Source organism: Cnephaeus nilssonii, assembly GCF_951640355.1.
Source record: "Cnephaeus nilssonii genome assembly, contig: SCAFFOLD_200, whole genome shotgun sequence".
Classification (NCBI taxonomy): domain Eukaryota; kingdom Metazoa; phylum Chordata; class Mammalia; order Chiroptera; family Vespertilionidae; genus Cnephaeus; species Cnephaeus nilssonii.
In genome coordinates, this window is record NW_027645569.1 from 1 (window position 1) to 26,002 (window position 26,002).

General features: G+C 50.9%; 1 pseudogene across 1 annotated transcript; it reads right to left on the reverse strand.

Moving 5' to 3' along the window:
- Positions 1–9,696: 9,696 nt before the first annotated feature.
- On the reverse strand, positions 9,697–25,994 carry LOC307096567 (ADP-ribosylation factor-like protein 4A; annotated as a pseudogene). The gene is made up of 3 exons: positions 25,486–25,994; positions 17,653–17,902; positions 9,697–9,861 (listed from the first exon to the last, which is right to left on the reverse strand). The product of its transcript is annotated as an ADP-ribosylation factor-like protein 4A (transcript).
- Positions 25,995–26,002: the final 8 nt, after the last annotated feature.

The window sequence follows — 26,002 nt, forward strand, 5'->3', positions numbered from 1 at the left end:
AATGTGGTAGAACTGGGCTTGCACTTGGAGACCCATCGAGCACCAAAGCCCACGTGCTGCACCACTGCACTCCCTTCCCTTAGCTCCCCAAGCTCAGAACCGCGGTCACGCTTGGCGCTCAGCGGCTCTATTCACCAGCTATATGAATCGGGGCCAGGTTTTGGCCTTTGACCTTCTCGCCCTGCCATTCCCTCCTGCCCACTCCCACGGCACTGTTGCAGGTCGGCCTCCTCACAGGTCTCTGTCTCCAGGATCCTTCACTTCCAAACTGGGAGACTGGACAAAAACTGAGTGTCTAGTCATAAGGGAATAGTTATCTAGAGTCTGGGTCACATACACAAAGGGAGAATTGCTTAGACTTTTAAAATGCTTATGAACAGTTTATAATAGCACTTAAATCTTTATATATTGAAATTAAGAGGAAAAAGCAGAGACTAAAATTATACGTATATCCATATGAAGGCTACAGTGCAGAAAACAGTTCTGCACTGAGAAATGACCGGACAATGTGACAAAAGTCTCCATTTGTTGAATGCTAATTATGGCCCATGGTAAGCACTTCTATGAATGGACATTTCTCAAAACCCCCAGTGAGATAGGTACCGTTACCATCACCTTCATGTCACTGAGGAGGAAAGTGACAGAAACGTGAGGCAGAGCAGGGTGCGCACGCTCTCCCCGCCCTCGCGGTGGTCCCCAGCCACCGCCTCGCCAGCCTCGCCCGGGCAGTAGTGATCACTGGGATGTGGCACGGGACACAGGGTTTCTTCCCCGTTTTCTCCACTTTCTATAATGAGCACGTGTTCCTTTTAGATCATGTCATTATAAAAACAAGACGTAGTTATAAACACTTTCTTTTGATGAGCCAGTAAACGCTAATGGATGTCATGTCGCCTCAGCCTCCCTCCATCGCCCTTCGCTCCCGCGCACCCAGATCGCGCCTTCCTGCCCACCTGAGCCTGTCGCAGTGTTTCTTTCTGCCGAGACCAGGGTTGCTAACCTGAGATGTGGGTGAGGAACAGTGGCCTGTGAGCATGCGGGGTGAGGACTGGCACGATTTCTCTAACGCCTAACTGAAGTTCAGCTCTCCCCTTAACGCTGAATTTAGGCCAACCACGGTCTAGCGATAGCCCCGCGTCTGTCGCCGGCAGACATCACAGTGTTTCACACCACATACAGTGCTGCAGACAGCCTGAGACACGATTTATATTCATAATGAATTCCAAATGGCACTACAGGTACGAGGCTTGGCTATTCAGTATACTAATAGAGAAGCACATATATTAATATTTCACTGTTAACGTATTTTAACTGCATTACCGCTTCCTTGGTCATCCTGTCTATTTTAGTTTATTCATCTGAACACTCTTTTCTGAGGAGGAGTCCATTAGCACCCGAGACTGTGCTGGGCCAGGTCTGTGACTCCCACTGACCCTCCCGCCACTCAGACCTGCCGGGCTGGAGGCCTCCCTCCCTCCCTCCCTCCCTCCCTCTCTCCCTCCTTCTCCCTCCCTCCCTCCCTCCCTCCCTCCCTCTCTCCCTCCTCTCCCTCCCTCTCTCCCTCCCTCCCTCCCTCCCTCCCTCTCTCCCTCCTTCTCCCTCCCTCCCTCCCTCCCTCCCTCTCTCCCTCCTTCTCCCTCCTTCCCTCCTTCCCTCCCTCCCTCCCTCCCTCCCTCTCTCCCTCCTTCTCCCTCCTTCCCTCCCTCCCTCCCTCCCTCCCTCCCTCTCTCCCTCCTTCCTTCCCTCCCTCCCTCCTTCCCTCCCTCCCTCTCTCCCTCCTTCTCCCTCCTTCCCTCCCTCCCTCCCTCTCTCCCTCCCTCCCTCCCTCTCTCCCTCCTTCCTTCCCTCCCTCCCTCCTTCCTTCCCTCCCTCCCTCCTTCCCTCCCTCCCTCTCTCGCTCCTTCTCCCTCCTTCCCTCCCTCCCTCCCTCCCTGTCTCCCTCCCTCCCTCCCTGTCTCCCTCCCTCCCTGTCTCTCTCCCTCCCTCCCTCCTTCCTTCTCTTCCTCCCTCCCTCCCTCCCTTCCTCCCTCCTTCCTTCCCTCTCTCCCTCCCTCCCTCCTTCCCTCCCTCCCTCCTTCCCTCCCTCCCTCCTTCCCTCCCTCCCTCCTTCCCTCCCTCTCTCCCTCCCCTCCCTCCCTCCTCCCCTCCTTCCCTCCCTCCCTCCCTCCCTCCCTCCCTCCCTCCTTCTCTTCCTCCCTCCCTCCCTTCCTCCCTCCTTCCTTCCCTCTCTCCCTCCCTCCCTCCTTCCCTCCCTCCCTCCTTCCCTCCCTCCTTCCCTCCCTCCCTCCTTCCCTCCCTCCCTCCCTCCCCTCCCTCCCTCCTCCCCCCCCTCCCTCCCTCCCTCCCTCCCTCCCTCCCTCCGCTCACGGCACAGTGCTGCCCTGTGGAGCCCCTGCTGGGGCAGCTCCCTGTTCTCCCAGTTCCTGGCCAGTTCCGGCCCCTTGCTAGCTCATTCTCACAGAGAATTTTCTCCTAAAAACAAATTCTTATAGAAGGCCACAATCCCCAATCCCAACCCGCAAACCCAAAAGGCTCTGAAACTGATCAAAAGAAGGTATGCCCCCTTATGCTCATAGCAGCACAGCTTACGATAGCTAAGATCTGGAAACAGCCCGAGTGCCCATCAGTAGACGAGTGGATAAATAGCTGTGGGACATTTGCATCATGGAATACTAGGCAGAGGTAAAAAGAAGGATCTCTTACCCTCTGAGAAAGCATGGAGGGACCTGGAGAGTTTCATCCTACGTGAAATAAGTCATTCAGAGAAAGACAAGTATCCCATGATCTCACTCATATGTGGAATCTAAGTAACAAAATAAACTGATGAATGGAGTGGGTCCTGAGACATGAAATCATAGAACAGAGTGTGGAATCTCGGAGGGAAGGCCGGGGAGGGTGGGTGGGAGGTAATCAAACAAAGACCTAGTGCATATATGCATGGCCCATGGACACAGACAGTGAGGTGGTGAGGGCCTGCAGTGGGGAGGGGGGAGTGGTAGGCTGGGGGGGTAGGCTGAAGGGAATCAATGGGAGGGATAAAGATGACATATATAATACTTTTAACAATAAAGATTTTTTTAAAGGCTCTGAAACTGGATGATTTTCATTAAACTCATTTGTTGGCAAAATCCGATGAACAAAGACAAATATGAAGCCATTTATAATATACTAGAGGCCCGGTGCACGAAATTTGTGCATTGGGGGGGTGTATCTCTCAGCTCAGACTACACTCTCTCCAGTCTGGCTCCCAACCACTCACCTGCCTGGCTGCCTGATCACCCCCTAACCACTCCCCTGCCAGCTTGATAGATGCCTAACTGCTCCCCTGCCAGCCTGGTCACCGCTAACTGCCCTCCTCTGCCAACCTGGTCGCCCCTAACTGTCCTCCCCTGCAGGCCTGGTCGCCCCCAACTGCCTTCCCCTGCAGGTCTGGTCACCCCCAACTGCCCTCCCCTGCTGGCCATCTTGTGGTAGCCATCTTTGACCACATGGGGGCGGCCATCTTGTGTGTTGGAGTGATGGTCAATTTGCATATTACCTCTTCATTATATAGGATGGATGTAATAATATATTGAATGTAAGGATGCATTTGTTTGAGTATGAGATTCTGCCCGAACCCCCTGGAGATGTCATGTAATGTATGGTATAGGCACCACATGACCTTCCCAACATGTAGAAACTTCTGGATTCCAACAACATCCAGCCTCAGGCTTTGGTGGTCTGTGCCTGCCATTCTGTGTCTAACCCCGTCTCCCTCACTGGAGCGGGAGCTCGGGGCAGGGGCCACTGCTCATCAGGTGCTGCTCGCCTGAGGGACGTGACCAATGAGCCCCCTGAGCAGTGAGCACCTTCCTGGCAGCCCTTGCGGCCTGCTGGGACCGGGAATTCCCCTTCATTCCTGGGAGGAGACCCTTGCTCAGGAGAAACAAGCCTTTTAGGAAGGACACTGGGCCGGTTCCGGTGCCACAGACCCTGCCATCCCTCCCTGTGAGGGCTCTGAGCCAGGGGGAGGGGGAGTGCAGGGAGGAAACTGGAAATTCAAGTGACATGGGTGAGGCTGCAGAGTTTCCGCGGGCAGAGGGGTGTCAGAATGGCACTGAATTGTGGCGCTTAGACATCACCTGGCTCAGCAGCTGCTGGGATGGAGACGCGATGGGGTGTTAGAAGGAGGGGCAGTTCTTCCCCCCAGTTGTCTCTGGCCTTGCTTCCGAGGCCCTCAGAAACCTGGCTGGACCGGAGGGACTGACGGACACTCAGCTCCCTTTATAGGGCGGAGGCGCTTCCAAGGAGATGCCTGGGAAGATCCCGAGTTTCCACTTCCCCGTCTGGAAAATGAGGAGGCTGAACCAGATGATGTCTAAGCACCACAACTGAGTGCCTTCGGAGTCTATCTTATGCACCCGAGACGCTGGTGACTTGGAGAAGGGAGCAAGGAACGTCTGTGGAGCAGTGCATCATGACTCCTGTGCCCTCCTCCTCCTCCTCTGCTCCCTCCTGCCGGCCGATGCAGTCTGTTGAGCGATGGGAGACTAGCCCTCACCAGAGGCAGCTCCGCATCACCTGAGGTCATGGCCATGGAGCCTGCAGGAAGCCTGGGGCTGGTAGGGAAGGAGCAGCCATGCAAGCACACATGACCAGCCTGCACCTCCCCCGGCCAGGCCCGGACAGCCAGCATCCTCGGGGTTTCCAGGGAGACAGTGTGGATGGCTGACAGCATGTCCGCCTCACAGAGCCCAGCCCAGGCAGCGGGGGCAGCAGGGAGAAAGGGGGTGGGAGCCTTGTCCAGTGGTCCTGGGGGGACACTGCTCTATGGGACAGAGGAAGGCCCTGTGCAGCTGCCTGCACAAGGAGGCTGAGGTGGAGACGAGATAAGGAGAGGAGGAGGGAGGACCAGGTTGAAGACCTAATAGTCTTGACTATTTCAGATCTGTGGGCTGTGGAGGGGGAGGGGAAAGCCTGAGGCAATGATGGTGCAGGGGCAGAGGGGAGGAGTCAGATGTGGGTTCGAGGAAGTGTTATGAAGGACACTCTCAATTAACCCACTCAATGAGAGTCTATGTGGTCTTTCATGTGGACCAGACAGAAATGGGAGTGACTTCCTGCCATGTCTCCTCAGTGTCCAGGCTTGTTATTAAGTAACTAATGGCTTGGTGCACGGAATTCATGCACAGGGGGGGGGGGGGGGGAGTGTCCCTCAGCCCGGCCCTCACCCTCTGCAATTTGGGACCCCTCGGGGGATGTCCGACTGCCGGTTTAGGCCCGATCCCACAGGGATCGAAGGGATTGGGCCTAAACTGGCAGCCGGATATCCCTCTTGCAATCTGAAACTGCTGGATCATAACCGCTTGCCTGCCTGCCTGCCTGATCGCTCCTAACCACTCTGCCTGCTGGCCTTCTCACCCCCAACTGCCCCCCCCCCGCCAGCCTGATCATCCCCAACTGACCCCCACTGATGACCTGCTTGCCCCCAACTGGCCCCCCCTGCTGACCAGCTCACCCCCAACTGCCCCCCCCTCTGGCCTGATCACCCCCAACGTGCCACCCCCCACCGGTCTGATCACCCACAACTGCTGTCCCATCCTGGCCTGATCACCCACAACTGCCCTCTCCTCTTGGCTCCTAACCGCCTCTACCTCGGCCCTGCCACCATGGCTTTGTCCAGAAGAACATCCAGAAGGTCTCCTGGAAGGTCTCCTAGTCTAATTAGCATATTACCCTTTTATTAGTATAGATAAAGGCCTGGTATACGGGTGGGGGCTAGCTGGTTTGCCCTGAAGGGTGTCCCAGATCAGGGTGGGGGTTCCCTTGAGAGTGGCCTGTGGTGGTTTGCAGGCCGGCCATGCCCCCATTGGGGTGGGGGTCCCCACTGGGGATGGTGCTGACCTGAGTGAGGGGCTGGGGCAGTTTGCAGGCCAGCCACACCCCACTGGGTGAGGGTCTCTGCTGGGGGTGTGTGGCCAGCCTGGGTAAGGGGCTGAGGACTGTTTTCAGGCTGGCCACATCCCCTTCAGGTTGGGGTTCCCTGCTGGGGGGCCTGGCCAGCCTGGGTGAGGGGCTGAGGGCTGTTTGAAGGCCCCTCCCTTGGCTGCCGGCCCAGGCAGACAAGAAGCTTGGCTTCCTCTGTCGCCGGGGACGACCCAAGCCTCACACCTGCTCCAGCTGGCTCCGTGGCTGCCACCATCTTTGTCCCGCTAATTTGCATATTCCCTCCTGATTGGCTGTGGGTGTCGCAGAGTGACGGTCAATTGTCATATTTCTTTCTTATTAGTATAGATGCCCTGTGTGAGACTGCCCATCGCAGCCTTGCTTTCAACCATCACGTGAGGTAAAGTCTAGACTTCAGAGTATTCCATCTCTTTACATGTCATAGCCTTTGATTCTGAAACTGCCTCTGCGCCTTGGCAGACACTGCCTCTCTGAGCAAGGGTCACTGCAGTGGTTCATGTGGGGCCTTTTGAAGTTCATCTCGGGCTAAGAGGGCGCAACATACGTTGTAGGGTTACTTTCCGGCACCAAGCACGTCATCACCAGGACCTCTCTCACCTCCTGAAGCAGAGTCCCCGTCACAGGGTGGCAGGCATGAGGCTGGGGATGTTGTCAGGGCCTCGGAGCCATGACAACCCTTGAAGTTAACAATGCAGATGAGCCCTGGGCCACCAGCCTCGGAAGACAGCACACAGGTTGGGCGGGAGCTGGTTTGCATGGCTCCGAGCTGTCAGATGCATCAAGCCCCGAAAACTGGGAAGGGGGATAGCTAATCACAAGGGATGCCCAGGGAGACATCCCTTGCCACCTGAGAGGAGTCCCGGAAATACAGGCTGCTGCCGGCAGGGCGGGCTGGCCTCTGAAAGAGAAGAGGAGAGACGGTGTGTGTGTGTGTGTGTGTGTGTGTGTGTGTGTGTGTGTGTGTGTGTGTCGGGGTGGGGGGGGGCCGCGGGGGGAAGCCTGCTCTGAGGTGAGGGGGAGAGGACAAAGCCAACAGCAGATCTATAGCTGCTCTTACTGAGTGAGCAGCTGCTGTGTGTGTGGTGCTGCGCCCTCGCCTGCACCGTATCCGCTCACATGCCTGGTGACCTAGGCGGTGACTGAGCCATCTCCAGGCGCACAGCGAGCCAATGGCTGAGCTAGGATTTAGACCAGTGCAGCCTGCTTCTAAGACCCATGCTCCCCACTTCATGCCACAGTCTCCCCAAAGCCGGGATCACAGAACTCTAGCTCCTCCTTCCTCCAGGCATCCTGTCTCCTCCCCTCCCCCCCAGCACGGCAGGAAGCCCCTCCCTGCTCCCCAGCTTCTGCTCATCGCACCAGCCCCTCACCCCGTCCCCTTGCTTGGGAGGGAAGAGCTGGGCTGGAACCTTTCTCAGAGCTAGCGGGTCCTGTTTGAAACCCATTGGGGGGAGCAGCTCTGACTGCCGGCAAAAGGCCTTTGAGGTGAAAAGATAGAAGCCTCTTTTCTAGCAAATGCTACTCATGCCCCCACGGCAAGGAGATGTGAACGCTGAACCCAGGGCCACTGCTGATGAAATAGCTGTGCCCAAGGGAGGGCGTTGGGAAGAAGCCCGAGTCTGGTGGGGAATGAAGGCGTCGGTCTCCTTAGTTCCCCTGGGACCTGTGATGGCCCATGCGCTCCAGTGCTGCCAGGAACGCCTGCAGAACCAAAGGAAAGGCAGGGAGCCTGGCCGGGTGGCTCAGTGGGTAGAGCGCCGGCCTGCGGACCGAAGGGTCCCGGGTTCGATTCCAGTCAAGGGTGCGAACCTTGGTTGCAGGCTCCTCCCTGGCCTGGGCCCTGGTCGGGGCTCATGCAGGAGGCAACCCATCAATGTGTTTCTCTCACACTGATGTTTCTCTCGGTCTCTCCCTCTCTCTCCCACTCTCCCTAAAAATCTATGGAAAAATATCCTCTGGTGAGGATTAAGGAGAATAAAGGAAAGATAGAGGAGCTGGTCTTTCACATCAAACCCTTGTCTGAGACCTGCCCGCTGGCACCCAGGACACTGCAGCCTAGACGGGAGGGGGCGGGGGGGGAAAGGGGGGGCCAGGGCCAGGACTGCTGATATCTCTGGCTTCGCTGGGAGGAGCCTGAGAAAGTTAAATCTTCCTTCCCGCCTGCTGGGCGTTAACCTCTATGACAACCAGGATCCCGGGGGTTCCTGCCCAGACCCCGCCCAGAACAGTGCACAGGGACACTCACTGAACAGCTGACGGGCCAGGTGCCTGCCCCAGGCCCTATCCGAGGAACCCGTGTCATGGGCTGCTGGGCTCATCTTCTGCAGATGAGCACCTGCCCTCAGTGTGTGTGTGGGGGGGAGGGGGTGGGGGGGCACTTTCTGCCAGGGGCGTTATGAGGCCATCGGGCCCACACCTGGGAGCCGAGAGACCAGTCACGCAAGACGAGCTGAACCAACCCACCCCTCTCCCTGGAGAATCCAAACCAGGCACTGAGGGCAGCTGGCACGGATGCCCGCAAAGGGCCGCCCGCCGCCCGAGGGAGGACTGTGCCTGCTGCCTGTCTGCGTTGTTCTCCAAGCGTGAGGTTCTGTGTCTTGTCTGACGTGGAGGACGTGCCCCCTAAAAGTTTCCTGAATGAATAAACACAGAGTGGTTGGACCTGGGTGGCCCGTGGGGCAGGGACGCGTCTGATGGATTTCCTTGAGCAGGCTGTTCTTTGGTTTTGTTTTGCTTACTTGGCCATTGAGCGCTGTTGGAGGTGGAATTGGGCGAGAAAAGGCGGAGATGGGGACTCGAACTCTGAGGGAATAGATGCTCTCACCTCTCTGGGCTCAGGGATTCCCTCTGCCTGGAGCTGTTCCTTTCCAGCTGAGCTCCAAGCTCCCAGCCCGCTCACTGGGAAGCTCATCCTGTAAGGCAATCCCAGCAACAGGCGGAGACCCCGGGGCAGGTGTGAGCTCCCAGGTTAGCAATGTGAGTGCAGGGTCCGACTTCGCTCAGCCATTGACTAGCTCTGTGGTTGAGAAAGTTATCCAATGCCTTTCAGCCTCAGTTAATTGTGTAAAATGGGGATAATAACACTTAACTCTTGGGCTGTTGGGAGAATTAAAAGCAGTGGCCAGCACACAGTAGGGGTTCTATATGTATGACTTGAGCGACCTACTATGTATGTTTGAAAGCATTGCAATTCACAAAGGATTTAAGTTGTTTGAATCTCACAATTTGCAGAGTAGATCCTAGCCTTCCCATTTTACACATGAAGAAACGGAAGTTAAATAGGATAAGTGACTTGTCCAAGGTTACCCACAGAATGAAAACCAAACTCCATCCCATGTCCCACTTTCTTCCCACAGCACTGCCCTCAGCACAAGAAAGCAAGACGGGCGGTCAGGCGCGCAATGACCAGGCTACCCTCGGGCAGCTGTACCTTTCTTATCTGAATCACACACCACGTTTCATTCAGTGGTCTGTGTACACAATGTCCAGGAGGATAAATGAATCAAAATATGAAGAAATTAATGAATGGGTGAATGAATGAATGAATGAATGAGTATCTTGTCTTAGTTCGACTCCACCCATGACTCACCACAAAGCCTGGGAGTCTAGTGTGGGGCCTCCGGGCACGTGTCTCTCTCCCGCCCTTGGAAATGTCCCCACCACAGGCCTGGCGATGGGAGAACGCATCCAGGCCTCCAGCCCCTCCTCTACAGCAAGCAAAGCAGAGGGCGGCCTGCCCGGTCTACGTACTGGTTTCCGCAGTCTCATACTCGCTGTCTCTGAGAAGCTCAAAGATGTCCACTTCGACCTTGGCTTTGCCCAGCCTCTCGGGAGCACGGTTGATGCGGTTCTTGGCCAGGGTGATGGAGAGCCGCTCCCCTCTGCTGCACTCCATGGGGTCATCCAAGATAGCAGCTGTGGGCAGGCAACCACAGGCAGACAGTTGGTACCCCGTACGTTACTCCTCCTCCTCCAGGCTCCCACCGCTGCCTACGGCCGGGAGGCTCCCGCATCGCCATCCACCCAGCCGTCCTCGGAACTGCCCAGAACAAGTCCTCTACGTCCTGCGGGCCGTGGTCTGCAGCCATCACAGCCGTGAATGCCATGTGCACCCACCCCAGGAGCATGGAAACGTCATGGCAGGCACGGGGTCTACCTGGATGAGGTCCAGGCCACCGTGGCGACTCCCTTGCATATGTGTCTGTGCACACAGTACACGTGTGCGGAGGAAGGGAGGCAGGAACTGGCAGGAAGGGTGTCTGGCACATGAGAGGCTCCCCTGAGGGAGGCTGGGGAGAGCCGCCGCAGGAGCAGCGGGGACACGCTGGGTGCTGGCCCCAGGCTCCCGCTCCATGAGCCTCGTCCCCCAGGCAGTGAGGTTGTTGGCCTGAACTTCCCCTCGGTGGACATTAGGAAGGGTAAGACACACGCACGGGCCAGTGTGAGGGTTCAGAAGGTAATACAGACACTCGGATGCTGTGTGAATGGAATCGGTGACGTCAGCATGTGAAGGGCGTCAACTGGATGAAGTGCTGCGGTTCCCGGCTTCGTTAGTGTGCTAAAGCCAAGCGCTGCAGGGCCACAGGCTCCCGGGTTCAAATCCCAGCTCCGCCCCGAATTAGCTACGGGGCCTCCGTGTCCTCATCTGTAAAATGGGGACAGAGGCTATTCCTTGGGCTGTTGTGAAGCTCACACGAATCGTAGGTGTGCCGTGCTCAGCACGGTACCTTGAGCATGGTAAGCACTCTGTGACTACTGGTGTCTTTCACTCTCTTGGTAGAAGTAACCCAACTGACCATCTCTATACAGAGACTTGTACACAATGTTCACAGCAGCATTATTCACAATCGCCCCAAAGCGGAAAGCCCAAAGCCCCGCAGCTGAGCGAACAGACACAAGGGGCACATCCGGAGGGGCTATGAAGTCCTGACACATGTGACCCCATGGGTACACCTTGGAAACACTGTGCTAACTGGAAAGGTCAGCCACGGACGCCACGCGGGGACCACCCCATTTACACGACCTGTCAAAGCAAGCTGCCCCCAGCTGCAGAAAGCAGATGCGTGGCTGCCTGCTGGCAGGTGGGGAGTGGGGGAGTCCGGGGTGGGGAAGTGTCGGGGGGGGGGGGGCGGGGGCTGAAGCGGAAGAAACGCAGGGCGGCTGCGAGTGCGTGCAGTCTTTCTTTGGAGACGGTGAACACGTTCTAGAGGGGACTGCAGTGAGGGATGCACAACTGGAACACGTAGAAACCACTGGCGTGCACACGTACATGAATGAAGTGGGGGGCATCTGAACGACAGCTCAATGAGGCTGTTACAACAACAGAAATACCAAGCTTCTCTCAGAGCTGAAGACTCAGAAAGCAATGTGGGCGATTGAGCCGAGGGGTTTACCAGCATGTGGGCCCCGAGTCTGCAGCTGCTGTGGGTGGAGATCCCCGCCGGCCTCCGTGCAGCTCCCGGGCTGCCTGCCCCGACCCACTTTCCAAACCAAAAACCAGGGCAGAAAGCGCCCGCAGTGCGCCTGCCTGTGGCTTATCTATACGCACAGCCCCTGAACGATGGGAGTGGCATTTCCCCCAGAGAGGCTGGCCACGTGCTGGGCCACAGAGGCCATCGCACCACCTGGGTCACAGAGCGGCTTCTGTGAGCAGGAGCGAAGTTCCCATGCACCCGATGGCCTCAGCCACCTGCAAAGTGGCGGAGCGACTGCGCGTGTGTGTGAGCCTGAAGCTCCGGGACTCCTGGGCCTGCGCCCCGTGGCCCCAGGAGAGCAGACCCAGAATGAGACTGTCGCTCAAGCACAGCGCGTGGGCAGGGGGCAGGGCTCGCTCCCGCTGCTGGCGGGGCTGAGAAATGGGGCCACCATGTGGAAAAGTCTGGCAGTTGCTTAACACATTGCGGGCGGATCAGGAGCATTCTCATGTTTTCATATTACACAGTGTTTTACATAAATGTTAAAGGCACGCCTTAAATTTAAACACCCATCACATTTTGAAGTTATTTATTACATGTTCTTACAAGCTAATATCTTTTTAAAGTCTGATACTTTGTAAAAGTTTTTTGTACTCTTTCAATAGAAACTTTTCTGGCCACTGGGTAAAGCCGGCAATAAAACTACTGGTGCGCAATGTGGTAAGAGATGAAACATACAACAACCATATGATTCAGTCTTTCTACTCCTAGGTATTTATCCAAAAGGAAAGAAAGTGTATGTCTACACAAAAATTGGTACAAAAATGTTCATAATAACTTGATCTGTAATAGTCAGACCGGAAAAAACCATCAATAGCTGAATGCATAACCAAAGTACATTGAATACTACTCAGGGGTAAAATGGAATTAAAGAAGCCAAACAAATGAACACAGTGCATACTGCATGACTTCATTTTTATAGTTTTCTAGAAAATACAAACTAATCTATTATGACAGTGGTGGCCTGGGGGTGGGGCTGGGGGCAGGGCAGGAAGGAGCAGGAGTGAGGACTCACCAGGAATCTTTTTTGGCTAATAAAAAAGCATTCTCTTGATTGTGTGATGGTATTGTGGGTATATGCATGGTAAAACATCAAACTGTACACTTCAAAATGTTTGCAATTTATTGCATATAAGTTATACCTTGATTTTTAGAAACATACTTTAATTAGGAAAAAAATTACGATTCCTCTGGCTCCTTCCTACTTTCTCCCTCCCATCACCCTCACTCTCAGCAAGGAAAACACCTAAACTGTGTGGTTTACACCCACGGCCTCCGATCCTCTGCATCTTCTCACCCTGAGCCACCAGCTCTGCATTCACTCTCAGAGACCCAAGCTCTTCCTTACAAGGCCGAAGGTCTTACCTTGGTTCCCAGGGTTCTGAAGCTCTCTGAGGCCCTTCTGACTGCAGCCCTTTGACATGCATGATACGACACTATTCTGATTTTCATTCTTATCAACTCCCCCCCCCCAACTCCCTTCCATCTCCTATACAACCCTAGCTGCCAGTGTTCCCCAAACCTCACACTTTGGATTTAGTCCCCAATCCACTTTCTCCTCATGGTGCACTTTCTCCATTGCAGAATTAATTCTCAACTATCAGCTCTCTGCAGACAACTCCTATTTATGGCTGCTAAAGAGAAAGCCCCCCCCCCCCACGAAGGTCCTTCCAAACTGCATGACTCAGTGTAACCCGTTCTCCTTTCACAGAACAGGGGCTCTCTCTGATTCCCGGTTTCAGTCAGTAGCACCAGACCCCCAATGCAAGCAGTTCAGAACTGCCCGGCATCTGCCCCTCCCTCAGCCATCCGATCTGTTCCGTTGTTGAGGGCCCTTGGTGTTTCCTCCTGTCCACTGTTCTCTCCCAGCTCTCCTTCCCTCACCCTGCCTCTCTCCTGCAATACCCTTACCCTGTTTCCAGTCTCCAGTCCCTCCTGCACTAACCCAGCTACTCCCCACGGCTACTTCACCTGCCTGGCCCCCACGTGCCTTTCCAAGCTCACATTCTACTAAATTCTCTAGGGAGTCCTTACGAACATCAAATAAAGCACACCCCTTGACACGTGTCTCTTTCCCAGGTGGTCTGCTCTTCCTGGAGAGCTCTCAGCTCTTCTTCATCCACATCCAAATCCTGCCTACACTATGCTCCATTCTCATGCCCATGCCCACCTGCCTCAGGCAGCTGTTGACTGTCCAGCCCACAGTGATTTTGAACTCTTCAACACCCAACGCACTTACTGTCTGGGCGATTCCTCTGCGGGGGTGGGGAACACCGTCCTGCAGGCTGTATGAGGCTCTCAAATCATTTGGTCTGGCCCTGCCAAGGCATTAGGGGTGAGTAAATTAAGTGTTTGACCAAATATAGCAGGTTAATTTTTAAGTTGGTAATTTTGTATGGCCTGCAAATGATGCTATAAATATCCAAATGGCCCTTGGCAGGAAAATGGTTCCCCACCCCTGTTTTAGAGCTTAATGTTGTACTTTACAATTGACATAAGTAATGCACTGATTCATTTAATCACTCCTTTATTTATCCATTCATAAAATACTTATTTAAATTCTTATCTTAAGCAAGGCACTTTGAACACAGATAAGCATAAGATACCCTTGCTTTCCAAGTGTCCAGAAGGAGATATGGCTATAGAAGCAAACAGCCGCAACCCATGAGGTAAGTGATGGGACAAAATCTTATTATGCTCCAGACACAAACCAGAAGTGCTCACAGTGGTGGGAAATCACAGGTAACCAGAACTAAGTCCTCAGCTTTGAAAGGCATCTGTGGAGATGGGGTGAGGAGTGGAGTGAGGAGGAGACAGACTGTACAATGAAGTAGGTAGTTCCATAGAAAGAATCACAAATTTCCAAGATAAACCAAACTCTTCCCTGTGGTAGAGGGAAGTTTTAGGGAAGTACTCATGCATTTATCTCACACACATATGGTGAGTGTCTGCTACCTACCAGGTACTCCACCAAAAACTATGAAATTTAATAAGTGACTTCAGCAACATAGCAGAATGCAAAATTAACATGCAGAAATTAGAAACATTTTAATACAACAATAATAAACTCTCAGAAAGAAAAACTAAAAAGAGAAAATTCAATTTACCATTTCAACAACAACAAAGTAAGATATCTAGGAATAAACTTAACCAAGGAGATAAGAGACTTGTACTCAGGAAACCATGGAACATTTTAAAAAGAGGTAGAGGAAGATACAAATAAGTGGAAGAATATACCATGTTTATGGATTGGAAGAATTAACATCATTAAAATGTCCATACTACCCCAAGAAATCTATAGATTCAACACAATCACTATTAAAATATCAATGACATATTTCACAGATCTAGAACAAATATTCCAAAAATTTATATGGAACCAAAGAGACCTTAAGTAGCCACAGCAATCTTGAGAAAGAAGAATAAAGTTGGAGGGATCACAATACCAGATATCAAACTATACTTCAAAGCCATTGCAATCAAAACAGCCTGGTATTGGCACAAGAACTGGCATATAGATCAATGGAACAGAGTAAGGACCCCAGAAATTGACCCAAGCCAGTATAGTCAATTAATATTTGACAAAGGAGGCAAGAATATACAATGGAATAAAGACAGTCTCTTCAACAAATTGTGTTGGGAGAACTGAACAGATACATGCAAAAGACAATGAAACGAGGCCACCAACTTACACCATACATAAAAATAAACTCAAAATGGATAAAAGATTTAAATGTAAGTCATCCTATCTAAAAAAAAAAAAAAAAAAAAAAAAAAAGTAATATGCAAATTGACCATCACTCCAACACACAAGATGGCTGCCCCCATGTGGTCAAAGATGGCTGCCCCCATGTGGATACAAGATGGCCACCACAAGATGGCCAGCAGGGGAGGGGCAGTTGTGGGTGATCAGGCCAGCAGAGGAGGGCAGTTAGTGGTGACCCGGCCGCCAGAGGAGGGCAGTTTGGGGAGACCAGGCCAGCAGGGGAGGGCAGTTGGGAGCGACCAGGCCTGCAGGGGAGGGAAGTTGGGGGGTACCCGGCCTGCAGGGGAGAGCAGTTGCGGGGAACCATGCCAGCAGGGGAGGGCCATTAGGGACGACCAGGCTGGCAAGGGAGGGCAGTTAGGGGTGAGCAGGCCAGCAGGGGAGGGCAGTTAGGGGCAATTGGGCCAGCAGGGGAGCAGTTAGGAGTCGATCAGGCTGGCAGGGGAGTGGTTAGGGGGTGATCAGGCTGGCAGGCAGAAGCAGTTAGGGGCAATCAGGCAGCCAGGCAGGCTAGTGGTTGGGAGCCAGCAGTCCTGGATTGTGAGAGGGATTGGGCCTAAACGGGCAGTCAGACATCCCTCTAGGGGTCCCAGATTGGAGAGGGTGCAGGCTGGGCTGAGGGACACACACACACACACACACACACACACACACACGTGCATGAATTTTGTGCACCGGGCCTCTAGTGAAACCATAAAATTCCTAGAAGAAATCATAGGGTGTAAAATATCTGACATCTCACTTAGCAGAATATTCATTGATACATCTTCTAGAAGAAACAATAAACAAATGGGACTACATCAAACTAAAAACCTTCTGCACAGCAAAAGAGTCCATCATCCAAATGAAATGGGAACCCACTGCATGGGAGAACATATTTGCCAATGATACATCAGATAATTAATTTCTAAAATGTATAAAAAATCATACAATGCAACAATAGGAAGACAAACATTCTAATTTAAAAATGGGCAAAGGACCTGAACAGACACTCCTCCAAAGAGGACACACTAAAGGCCAATAGATACAAATAAAATGCTCAACATCACTAGTTATCACAGAAATGCAAATTAAAACCACAATGAGGTATCACCTCATACGTGCTAGAATGGCTACCATCAATAAATCAACAAACAACAAGTGCTGGTGAGAATTTTGAATAAAGGGAACCCTAGTACAGTGCTGGTGGGAATGAAGCCACTATGGAAAACAGTATGGAGTTTTCTCAAAACATTAAAAATGGAACTGCCATTTGAACCGAGATCTCACTTCTGGGAATATATCCTAAGAATCCTGAAACACTGATCACAAAGAATATGTGCACCCCTATGTTCATAGCGGTGTTATTTGTAATAACTAAGATCTGGAAACAGCCCAAGTGCCCATCAGTTGATGAGTTGATAAAAAAGCTGTGGTACATTTACACCATGGAATACTGCATGGCTGTAAAAAGGAAGGATCTCTTACCCTTTGCAATAGCATGGATGGATCTAAAGATTATTACACTAAGCAAAATAAGCCAGTCAGAGAGTGATCTCACTTATATGTTGAATACAATGAAAAAAATAAACTGATGAATAAAATAGGTCCAGCGGCATGGATGCGTGGAATAGACAGACAGATCTCAGGGAGTAGAGGGGTGGCAGGATGGGAAGAGATTAACCAAAAAACTTATATGCATATTTGCATAGCCCATGGATACAGACAAGAGTGTGGTGAAGGCCTGGGGTTGGGCAAGGGCTGGGTGGAGGGGGCACAGGAGGGGAGGCAATGGGGGACATCATTATACTTGTCAACAATAAAAATCAAATACATTTTTTAAAAAGTTTTTACTTTTTCAATCGTGAGTACCATGTTTAGCCACTGGTCTTGTCCATATATGGCTTTATTATTTGAGGTACATCCCTTCTATACACAGCTTGTTGGGAGTTTTATTATGAAAGGGTGTTGGATTTTGCTGAATGCTTTTTCTGTATCTGTCCTTCATTGTGCTAATGTGATGCATCACAATGATGGATTTGCACACATGAGTTATCCTTGCATTCTTGGAATAAATACTACTTGTTCACGGTGTCTGATCCTTTTAATGTAATGTTGAATCCAGTTTACTAATATTATTTTGATGATTTTTGCATATATTATCATTAGGAATATTGGCAACATAGATAACCACAGCCACATCAAACTTACAACTAAAATACAGAATAACCATCATTCAGAACCACCTGAAATCTGACTGAATGGAAGTCCTACAACTAGAGAAGTAAAGAAGAAAGTACATTGAGACTGGTAGGAGGGGTGGGGACACAGAACGGGCTGGACCGGCACCCATGTGTGGCGTTTTTTAAATCAGGAGGGACTGTGCACACAGCCCACACAGGGGTGCACCTAGAGTGCCCAGCCCAAGTGGCTGGGGAAAGTGGGCTACTGGGCCCTACAGGACACCTAATACACAAGGCCACTTACCAATCTCCAAGGTCTCCTGTGAGAAGCAGGGGGTCCCGGCCACACAGCGGACCTCAGCCCAGGGCTCCAGAGCTGGGAAGAGAAGGCCCTGTAACCTTGGGCTGTAAAAACCAGTGGGGATTGTGGCCGAGTGGCAGAGGCTTCTGTAGTCGCAGGTGTTCTTCTTAAAGGGCCGGCCCACAAACTTACACCGTATCACTTCCTCTGAGCTGCAGCCCTGGATGGCAGCTTTGGGGGATTTCAGGGACATCTGGAGAGGAACTGGACTGTCTGGCATCGGGGCAGGAACTCAGGGGAAGCTTTCTCCTAGACAGGGGTGCTCGCAGGAGTCATTTTTCTTGTGCTGGGACCTCCCCCATCACAGAGCTGACTGGCAGCCATATCTGAGTTTCCATCAGCATGGCCCACACTGTTTGCTCTGCCCTGGGGATTCCCTGAGACCCCACCCATCCAATTTCCAGACCCACCCAAGCCATTTGCAGCAACTTTTCCGTATGAATGGTCTGTCCTGGCTCAGGCTTCGGACTGTCCTAAAATCTTTTAAACAAGCAGCAAATAGAGTCCGCATACCCCAAACCTATCAATAAAAGGCCCAATACCTGGCACTAGCACCAGCCTTCCTTGCTTTACAGCTGGACTTCACCTGGGAACTTCCTAGCTCAATACAAGTAGCAAATAGCAGCTGTCTGCAGAACCCTCTGTAGCTCCTACCAAGTGGCCCCAAGTAATGACTGACTTTGCACCTCCCAGGAGGCCCCAGAGCAAGTGGGAAAATTCAGACATACCAGATCACAACTCTATGCATCCACAAGTGACACACTCAAGGAGCAGACTCAGAGAGCACCAAAACCCCATTGAAGCAAGTCCATAGGGGTGTCTTCTGCACAGCAGCTCTTCCATTGTAGACAAAGCTGGTCTTCACAGCCAATTGGCCTGGGGGTCAATTCTTCTCAGTGATACCAACAGCAATCAAGGCTCAACTACAACAAGACTGTGCACATAGCCCACACAGGGGTGCACCTAGAGTGCCCAGCCCAAGTGGCTGGGGAAAGTGAGCTACTAGGCCCTATAGGACACCTAATACACAAGGCCACTCTACCAATTCCAAGAGACATAAGAGCTCTACCTAATACATAGAAACACAGGGAAGCAGCTAAAACGCAGAGACAAAGAATCATGAAAGAAATGGAAGCAAGCAAACTACTAGATACAGAGTTCAAAACAATGGTTATAAGGCTGCTCAAAGATCTTAATGAGAATATCAAAGACATGAAAAATGACCAGTCAGAAATTAAGCATACACTAACTGAAATACAGAATAATTTATAGGGATTCAATAGTAGGGTAGAGGATTCTGAGAATCAAATCAACGATTTGGAATATGAGGAAGCACAAAACACCCAATCAGAAGAGCAAAAAGAAAAGAGAATACAAAAATATGAAGATAGTATAAGGAGCCTCTGGGACAACTTCAAATATACCAACGTGCACATCATGTGGGTTCCAGAAGGAGAAGAGAGAGAGCAAGATACTGAAAACCTATTTGAATAATGACAGAAAACTTCCCCTACCTGGTGAAAGAAATAGACTTATAAGTTCAGTAAGTACAGAGAGTCCCAAACAAAAAGAATACAAAGAGGACCACACCAAGACACATCATAATTAAAATGCCAAGGGTTAAAGACAAAGAGAGAATCTTAAAAGCAGCAAGAGAAAAGCAGTCAGTTACCTACAAGGGAGTGCCCATACAACTGTCAACTGATTTCTCAACAGAAACTATTCAGGCCAGAAGTGAATGGCAAGAAGTGATGAATAGCAAGGACCTACAACCAAGATTACTCTACCCAGCAAAGCTACCATTTAGAATCTAAAGTCAGATAAAGAGCTTCCCAGATAAGAAAAGGGTAAAGGAATTCATCAACACCACCAGTATTACATGAAATGTTGAAGGTTATTCCTGAATAAGAAGGAGGAAGAGGAGGCAGAAGAGGGAAGGATGAGATGATGATGAAGAAGAACAATAAAATGGTAATAAATATATATCTATCAACAATTGAATCTAAAAATCAAAATAAACTAAAAGAAATCGAATGAACAAAATAAACTGATAAATAAAATAGAATCAGAGGCATGGAAACATGAAACAGACTGACAAATCTCAGAGGTACGGGGGGTGGGGGCGAGAAGAGATTAACCAAAGATCTTATATGCATACGAGAAGCCTGGTGTACGAATTCATGCACAGGTGGGGTCCCTCTAGGTGGCCTGTGGGGATCGGGCCAAAACCCACAGTCCAAATCCTGCAGCTCCTACCTGCCACTCCTGCTCATCCCGGCCCCACTGCGCCTGCCATGGGCTTGCACCCAATCAGTCCCGATCAGGAGAGGCTCATGCCACTGCAGCAGTGCTCTCCAGCCGTGAGCCCTGCATCTGGCGCCCTCCCGAGAGGAGTGGCCTGCAAGATCAGGCCGAAACCAGCTCTCTGACATCCCCCAAGTGGTCCTGAATTGTGAGAGGGAACAGGCCAGGCCGATGGACCCCACTGGTGTAGGATCGGAGCCAGGGAGGGACTGTGGGAGTGCTCCAGGGCATGTCCAGCCAATCTCTCTCAGTCTGGATCGGCCGGACCCCAGCAGCAAGCTAACCTGCCAGTCGGAGCATCTGCCCGCTGGTGGTCAGTGCACGTCATAGCAACTGGTTGACCAGTCAACTGTCTTCCCCCTAGTGGTCATTGCACATCATAGCGAGCAGTTGAGTGGCCTTAGCATATAATTAGCATATTATGCTTTGACTAGAGGCCCAGTGAACAAAATTTGTGCACGGAGGGGGTGGGGGCTGTCCCTCAGCCCAGCCTGCACCCTCTCCAATCTGGGACATCCCTCTCACAATCCAGGACTGCTGGTTCCCAACTGCTCGTCTGCCTGCCTGCCTGATTGCCCCTAACCACTTCTGCCTGTCAGCCTGATCACCCCCTAACCACTCCCCTGCCAGCCTGGTCACCCCAACTGCCCTCCCCTGCCAGCCACCTTGTGGTGGTCATCTTTGACCACATCAGGGTGGCCATCTTGTGTGTTGGAGTGATGGTCAATTTGCATATTACCTCTTTATTATATAATAAAGGATTGTTTGAACTGTTGACTGGTCACCGGATGACCGGACACTTAGCATATTAGGCTTTTATTATATAGGATATGCATTACTTATGGACACAGAATAGGGTGGTGAAGGTCTGGGGTGGGGTGGGAACCAGGTGAAGGGGGCAGTTGTTGGCGGGAGAGACATCTGTAACTCTCTCAACAGTAAAGTTTTTTATAAAAGTCCAGTGTTTCTGAGTGAACTTCTTGAGGGTGTAATACCAATGTGATTGCAACTGCAGCCATTCCTTCTCTGTGGTCGCTCTCTGCAGCCAGCCCTGGTGCTTTGTCCATCTGAGGGGTAGTGTTTTGCTTCAGACAGAAACTTCAGGAGCATTACCATTCTGTTACTACTTTTATACTGGTGTTTCACCTTGGTAATTCTTGGACCAGCAGGGAGTATAAATTTAAATCTTAAACCCATTAAGAGTACTGCAGGTATAGTCTCAGGGGACTATTTTCTCTCACTCACAGCCCAGGCGATCACCCTGTGCCTCTGAGGGCTATTTCACAGGCCCTCGCTTTACCGAGGGCAGTTTTTACCTGGGGGTCTCAGTTCTAATCCTCCACCTGACACGGCTCCCAGGTCTTGCCTGCTGTCTCCTCGTGATCACTGAAATCCAAAAGTAGACTTCTCCCCTTCCCGCTCCAGCTTCACAGCCTCTTCCCACCCACAGCCACACTTGGGCTTTCAGCTTTGTCTCCATGGGCCCTGGCTTTTCTTACTTCCCACATTTCTTGGTATTTTCTAGGAGAGGAGTTTTCAGTTGATCCAGTCAGTCATATTGTCATAAATACATACCTGCTGATTTGCCTGGCTGGTCTGGTTCCATGGTTGAGCATCAACCTATAATCCAGGAGGTCAGGGTTTGATTCCCGGTCAGGTCACATGCCCGGGTTGTGGGCTCGATCCCCAGGGCGTGGTGTGCAGGAGGAAACCAATCAATGATTCTCTCTCCTCATTGATGTTTCTCTCTCTCTCCCTGTACCTTCCTCTCTGGAATCAATACAGATATCATACCTAATAATAGACAAACATGTAAGTTGATGGTACCTCCGCTACGTCCTCAGCCAATCAGAGTGAGTATGCAAATTAACCCAACAAAGATGGCGGTTAATTTGCTTATGTACCTGGATCCCGGGAACATCCTTGGCACCCAGGTCACTCCGAGCCGGCCATCGGAGGGGTGGGGGTCCCCTGCCCAAGCCTAAAGCCTCGGCAAGCCTAAAGCCTCGGGCAGAGGCTTTAGGCTTGGGCAGGGGCCGAGCCAGCGATGTGAGGGGCAGGGGCCAAACTGGTGATCGGAGGGGCAGCGGGGGTGGGGGTGGGGGTGTAGGCAGGGGCTGAGCCAGTGATCAGAGGGAAGGGGGAAAAATCAATGGAAACATATCCTCAGGTAAGGATAAAAAAAAAAAGAAAGAAAGAAATGTCATATCCTATGAAAGACACATCTTGAAAATGCCTAAAGAAAGTTGTCATTTTTTCTTGGTGAAGGGACTGGAGTCCGTGTTGATGAAAACACCTTGGTGGCTGCGGTGACTGGCAGTGGCTATAGCAGTGGGGTGATGGGGCTGGCGCCTTCCCCTGATCAGCCTAGTTGCCTTCCACAGAGGGAGGCCAGACTGTGGCCAAAGCCTTCAGTAGGACATCCCCTGAAGGCTCCCAGTCTGTGAGAAGGGGTCATGCTGGGCTGTGGGACCCCTCCCCAGTGCACGAATTTCGTGCACTGGGCCCCTAGTTTAAAAATAAATGAGTACAAATCTGCTGGCTTTAATCGTTTGTCTGAAGATCTGCCGACCCTTATGGGCCTATCAGCTTCTTGAGACATTACGCTCAGAGCTTACAAGCATGTCCCTGCCACTCACTAGTGATGCAGCTGTGGGTAAGCTGTCTGATCTTTGTGTTTCAGTTTCCTGATCTAAAAACAGTGACAACATTAGCATCCACTGTTACGATGATTAACAGAAATAATATATGAAAAAATTTTCAAACAAAAAGCACACGAACACTCATACATCTTGCTATTATTGTTAGGGCAGTACACAGCACATAGGTGCTCAGCAAACATGTGTTGAATTCATTATTTTCCATTTTATAGCCTCAGTACCTAGCACTGGAAGGCTGGCACATCACAGCGCTCGATACATATTTAATGTGTTAATATGACTGGACTAGACAAGTGATTAAGTGCACCAACATTTGTACCCATCTCCCTCCTGTCTGAGGCGAAGAGGTAATCCTCCCCTTTGCTCTTCCTGTGCCCTTTCTCCTAAAACTCCACCTTCCCTCCCTCCCTCTTCCCGGAATATAACACGTTCTCATTTCTCCCATGTAAAGCACACCCCCCCATACCCCCACAGTCCTTCTTTGATGTCTATCTCTTAACTGTATATCCTGGCCTTTCAACCCAGTTCAGCTTCTGGACCAACTCTTTCCTGGATCTCCAAGCCTGGGCTAAAGGCCCTGCCCATGAGCCACCATTTCCTGCCCTAATTTCCATCCTTACCCATAAGCACCACATGGTAACTGTCCGTTTACTGAGAGGATAGGAAGCATAGCTTTCTTCTTAGCATCCTGGCTCCTAACACAGAGCCTGGCGCGAGTTAGGTATGAGCTCAGCAAACACTGATTACATGAATGAATAGAAGTCAGTGATAGTACCCCAGTCACAGTATTTATTATCTCCGCCCCGAAGAGCTAAAAGAAAGAAAGAGAAAGAGAGGAAGAGAGAATCTGTAACATGGAGCCTTCTTAAAAATGGAATAGGGTGAGGACAGAACTAGTGATGGGCATTTGCTTAGCTTTCATTTGGATTGATTAGGTTTAATAATGTTAAGTGGCACCTCGTAAAAGTTGCCCTAGCTGGTTTGGCACAGTGAATAGAGCATTGGCCTGCGGACTGAAAGGTTCCGGGTTCAATTCCGGCCAGGGCACATGCCCGGGTTGCAGGTTCGATCCCCTGTAGGGGGTGTGCAGGAGGCAGCTGGTCAATGGTTCTCTCTCATCGTTGATGTTTCTGTGTCTCTCTTCCTCTCTGAAATCAATAAAAATATATATATTTTTAAAAGCGATACTACTCTTGTATTTACCTCTAATGGGCCTCTGGCTGGACTTTCGATTTGGTTGGGGTCAAAGCCAGTTTGTTCTTAAGGTGAATTCATTCTTCTGCTTGAGCCCCGCTGGCCGCTGGAGCCCTAGAGGGCAGCATCCTATTTTGCATCCCAACTGACAAGTAAGAGCAGGCTACAGGGGAGAGTTTCAATACTTTGTGTGGCAAGAAAAGCCACGGTCATGTTGTCTTTGCACTGTGGATGCTGAAATCTTCCTGGGTAACAGCCACATCTGGAGACATACGAGTGTTTTCTTTTATTAGAATTATTTCCAATGTCTATAAAATGCTTTCTTCTATAGGATGTTTATGACCCATATGACCCTTGTCTGCGAAGCACATATTTTGAATCATATTTGGGGAAAAAGTTAATATTTTTTTCAAAATAAAAAAAAGAAAGGAATGACGGAAGGAAGGAAGGAAGGAAGGAAGGAAGGAAGGAAGGAAGGAAGGAAGGAAGGAAGGAAGAAAGGGTTATAGCACAGTCAGCCATGGGATGATGGGATCATGTAGGTCAGTGATGGCGAACCTATGACACGCGTGTCAGCACTGACACGCGTAGCCATTTCTGATGACACACAGCCGCTGAGGCGGCCGCATGCCGAGGATGAAACATTTGCTGCTCCTGAGGATGAAACATTTGCAAAATAATGTTTTTTCCTCAAAGTGACACACTACCCGAGTTATGCTCAGTTTTTTGGCGAAGTTTGACACACCACGCTCAGAAGGTTGCCCATCACTGATGTAGTGAATCACTTGGCTGTCCCGGTTCCTAGGTGGACAGATCTTCATGGCTGCCCGATCAGCAGGCCCCGAGAGACGTGAGAAGGGCCAGGGACTGGGAAGGAGCTGCATAGCTCAATGAAAAGACGTTTTGGCAGAGGAGAAACTTCTAGGTTCAACCCCCTGCCCTACCAGTCTTAGCTATGGAGCCAGTCTGGACCAGCTAGTCTCTCCTAGCCTCAGTTTCTCCACCTATAAAATGGGTATGGTATAATGGTTATAGCACTGCTAAAGCCTTACTGTCTCCCAGGGTTTTGTGAGAAATTGTGTGTGTGAGAGTGAATGGCAAAGTGAACCCAAGCATTGTTTAATGTCGCTATGATCTCTGCCCTCTCTCTTCCAGCTCCAAATCAATCCCCACCACAAGCTTGCTTTGGCCTGAAATGATCTATCCGCTCCAGAGACAGTCTTATTGCATAAAATACAAAATTAAGCATAAAATAGCAAACTGCATACTCAGGGTGAGAAACAAAATCCTGAAATTCATTGTTTTAAATTTATTTATTTTTAATTAATTTATTTTTTCTTCTTCAAAATTTTGCTTTTCTAACTTCAGGTCAAATTTCCACAACTGTGTTCTGGTCAATTTCCTATCCTTGCGTGGCTTCCCAGAACGGCAGTGCCGGGAGATTTGTGGGGTAGGGAGCGAGACCATTTTAAAAGCGCTGCGTGTACTCATCGTTGACAGGCAGCAGAGCTGGCATCTGGCCAGCAAAACGAGCTTTAGCAGCGCCCAGAAGGGCAGGCAGGCAAACCAGGCTGCAGACTCTCTTCCATTTGTCAAAATCAGACCAGAGAAAACCTACTTCAACAGACATGAAAGGTCTCTCCATTCTTCTTTTCTTTTTCTGTTGCCGCAACATTTTCCTTCTTTTAATTATCATCTCATGTAGCTTCTCACATCCTCGCTTTAGTCCACCTCCTGTGACTGCAGAGGCGGGCTGCAAATGGCAGGGCGTTGAGGAGCTCAGTCCCCCACGGCTAACCGTTTCTGTTTCTGAGAGAGACAACGAGTTCCTCAGTCTGGTTTGTTAGCAGCTGTGAGCACAGGGCTGTTGATTTTCTGTTATCCTAGTGATTTCATGAAGTCCAGCTTTCACTTCTTCCATCCTTTCAACATCAACAGAGTCCACAACAAACACAATGTCGTCTGAGCATCTGGTCTATGACTTCCACAGTGGTCTTACTTTCTCCTGACCACCTACATCCCAGAAGTGAAAAGTGACTGTGTTAGAATTTCCCAAGGTTACCTTAATTTTTCCGTGTTAAATCCTTTGGTAGGTGTGGTATCTACAAATTCATTGAACTGCAGCCTGTGTAACA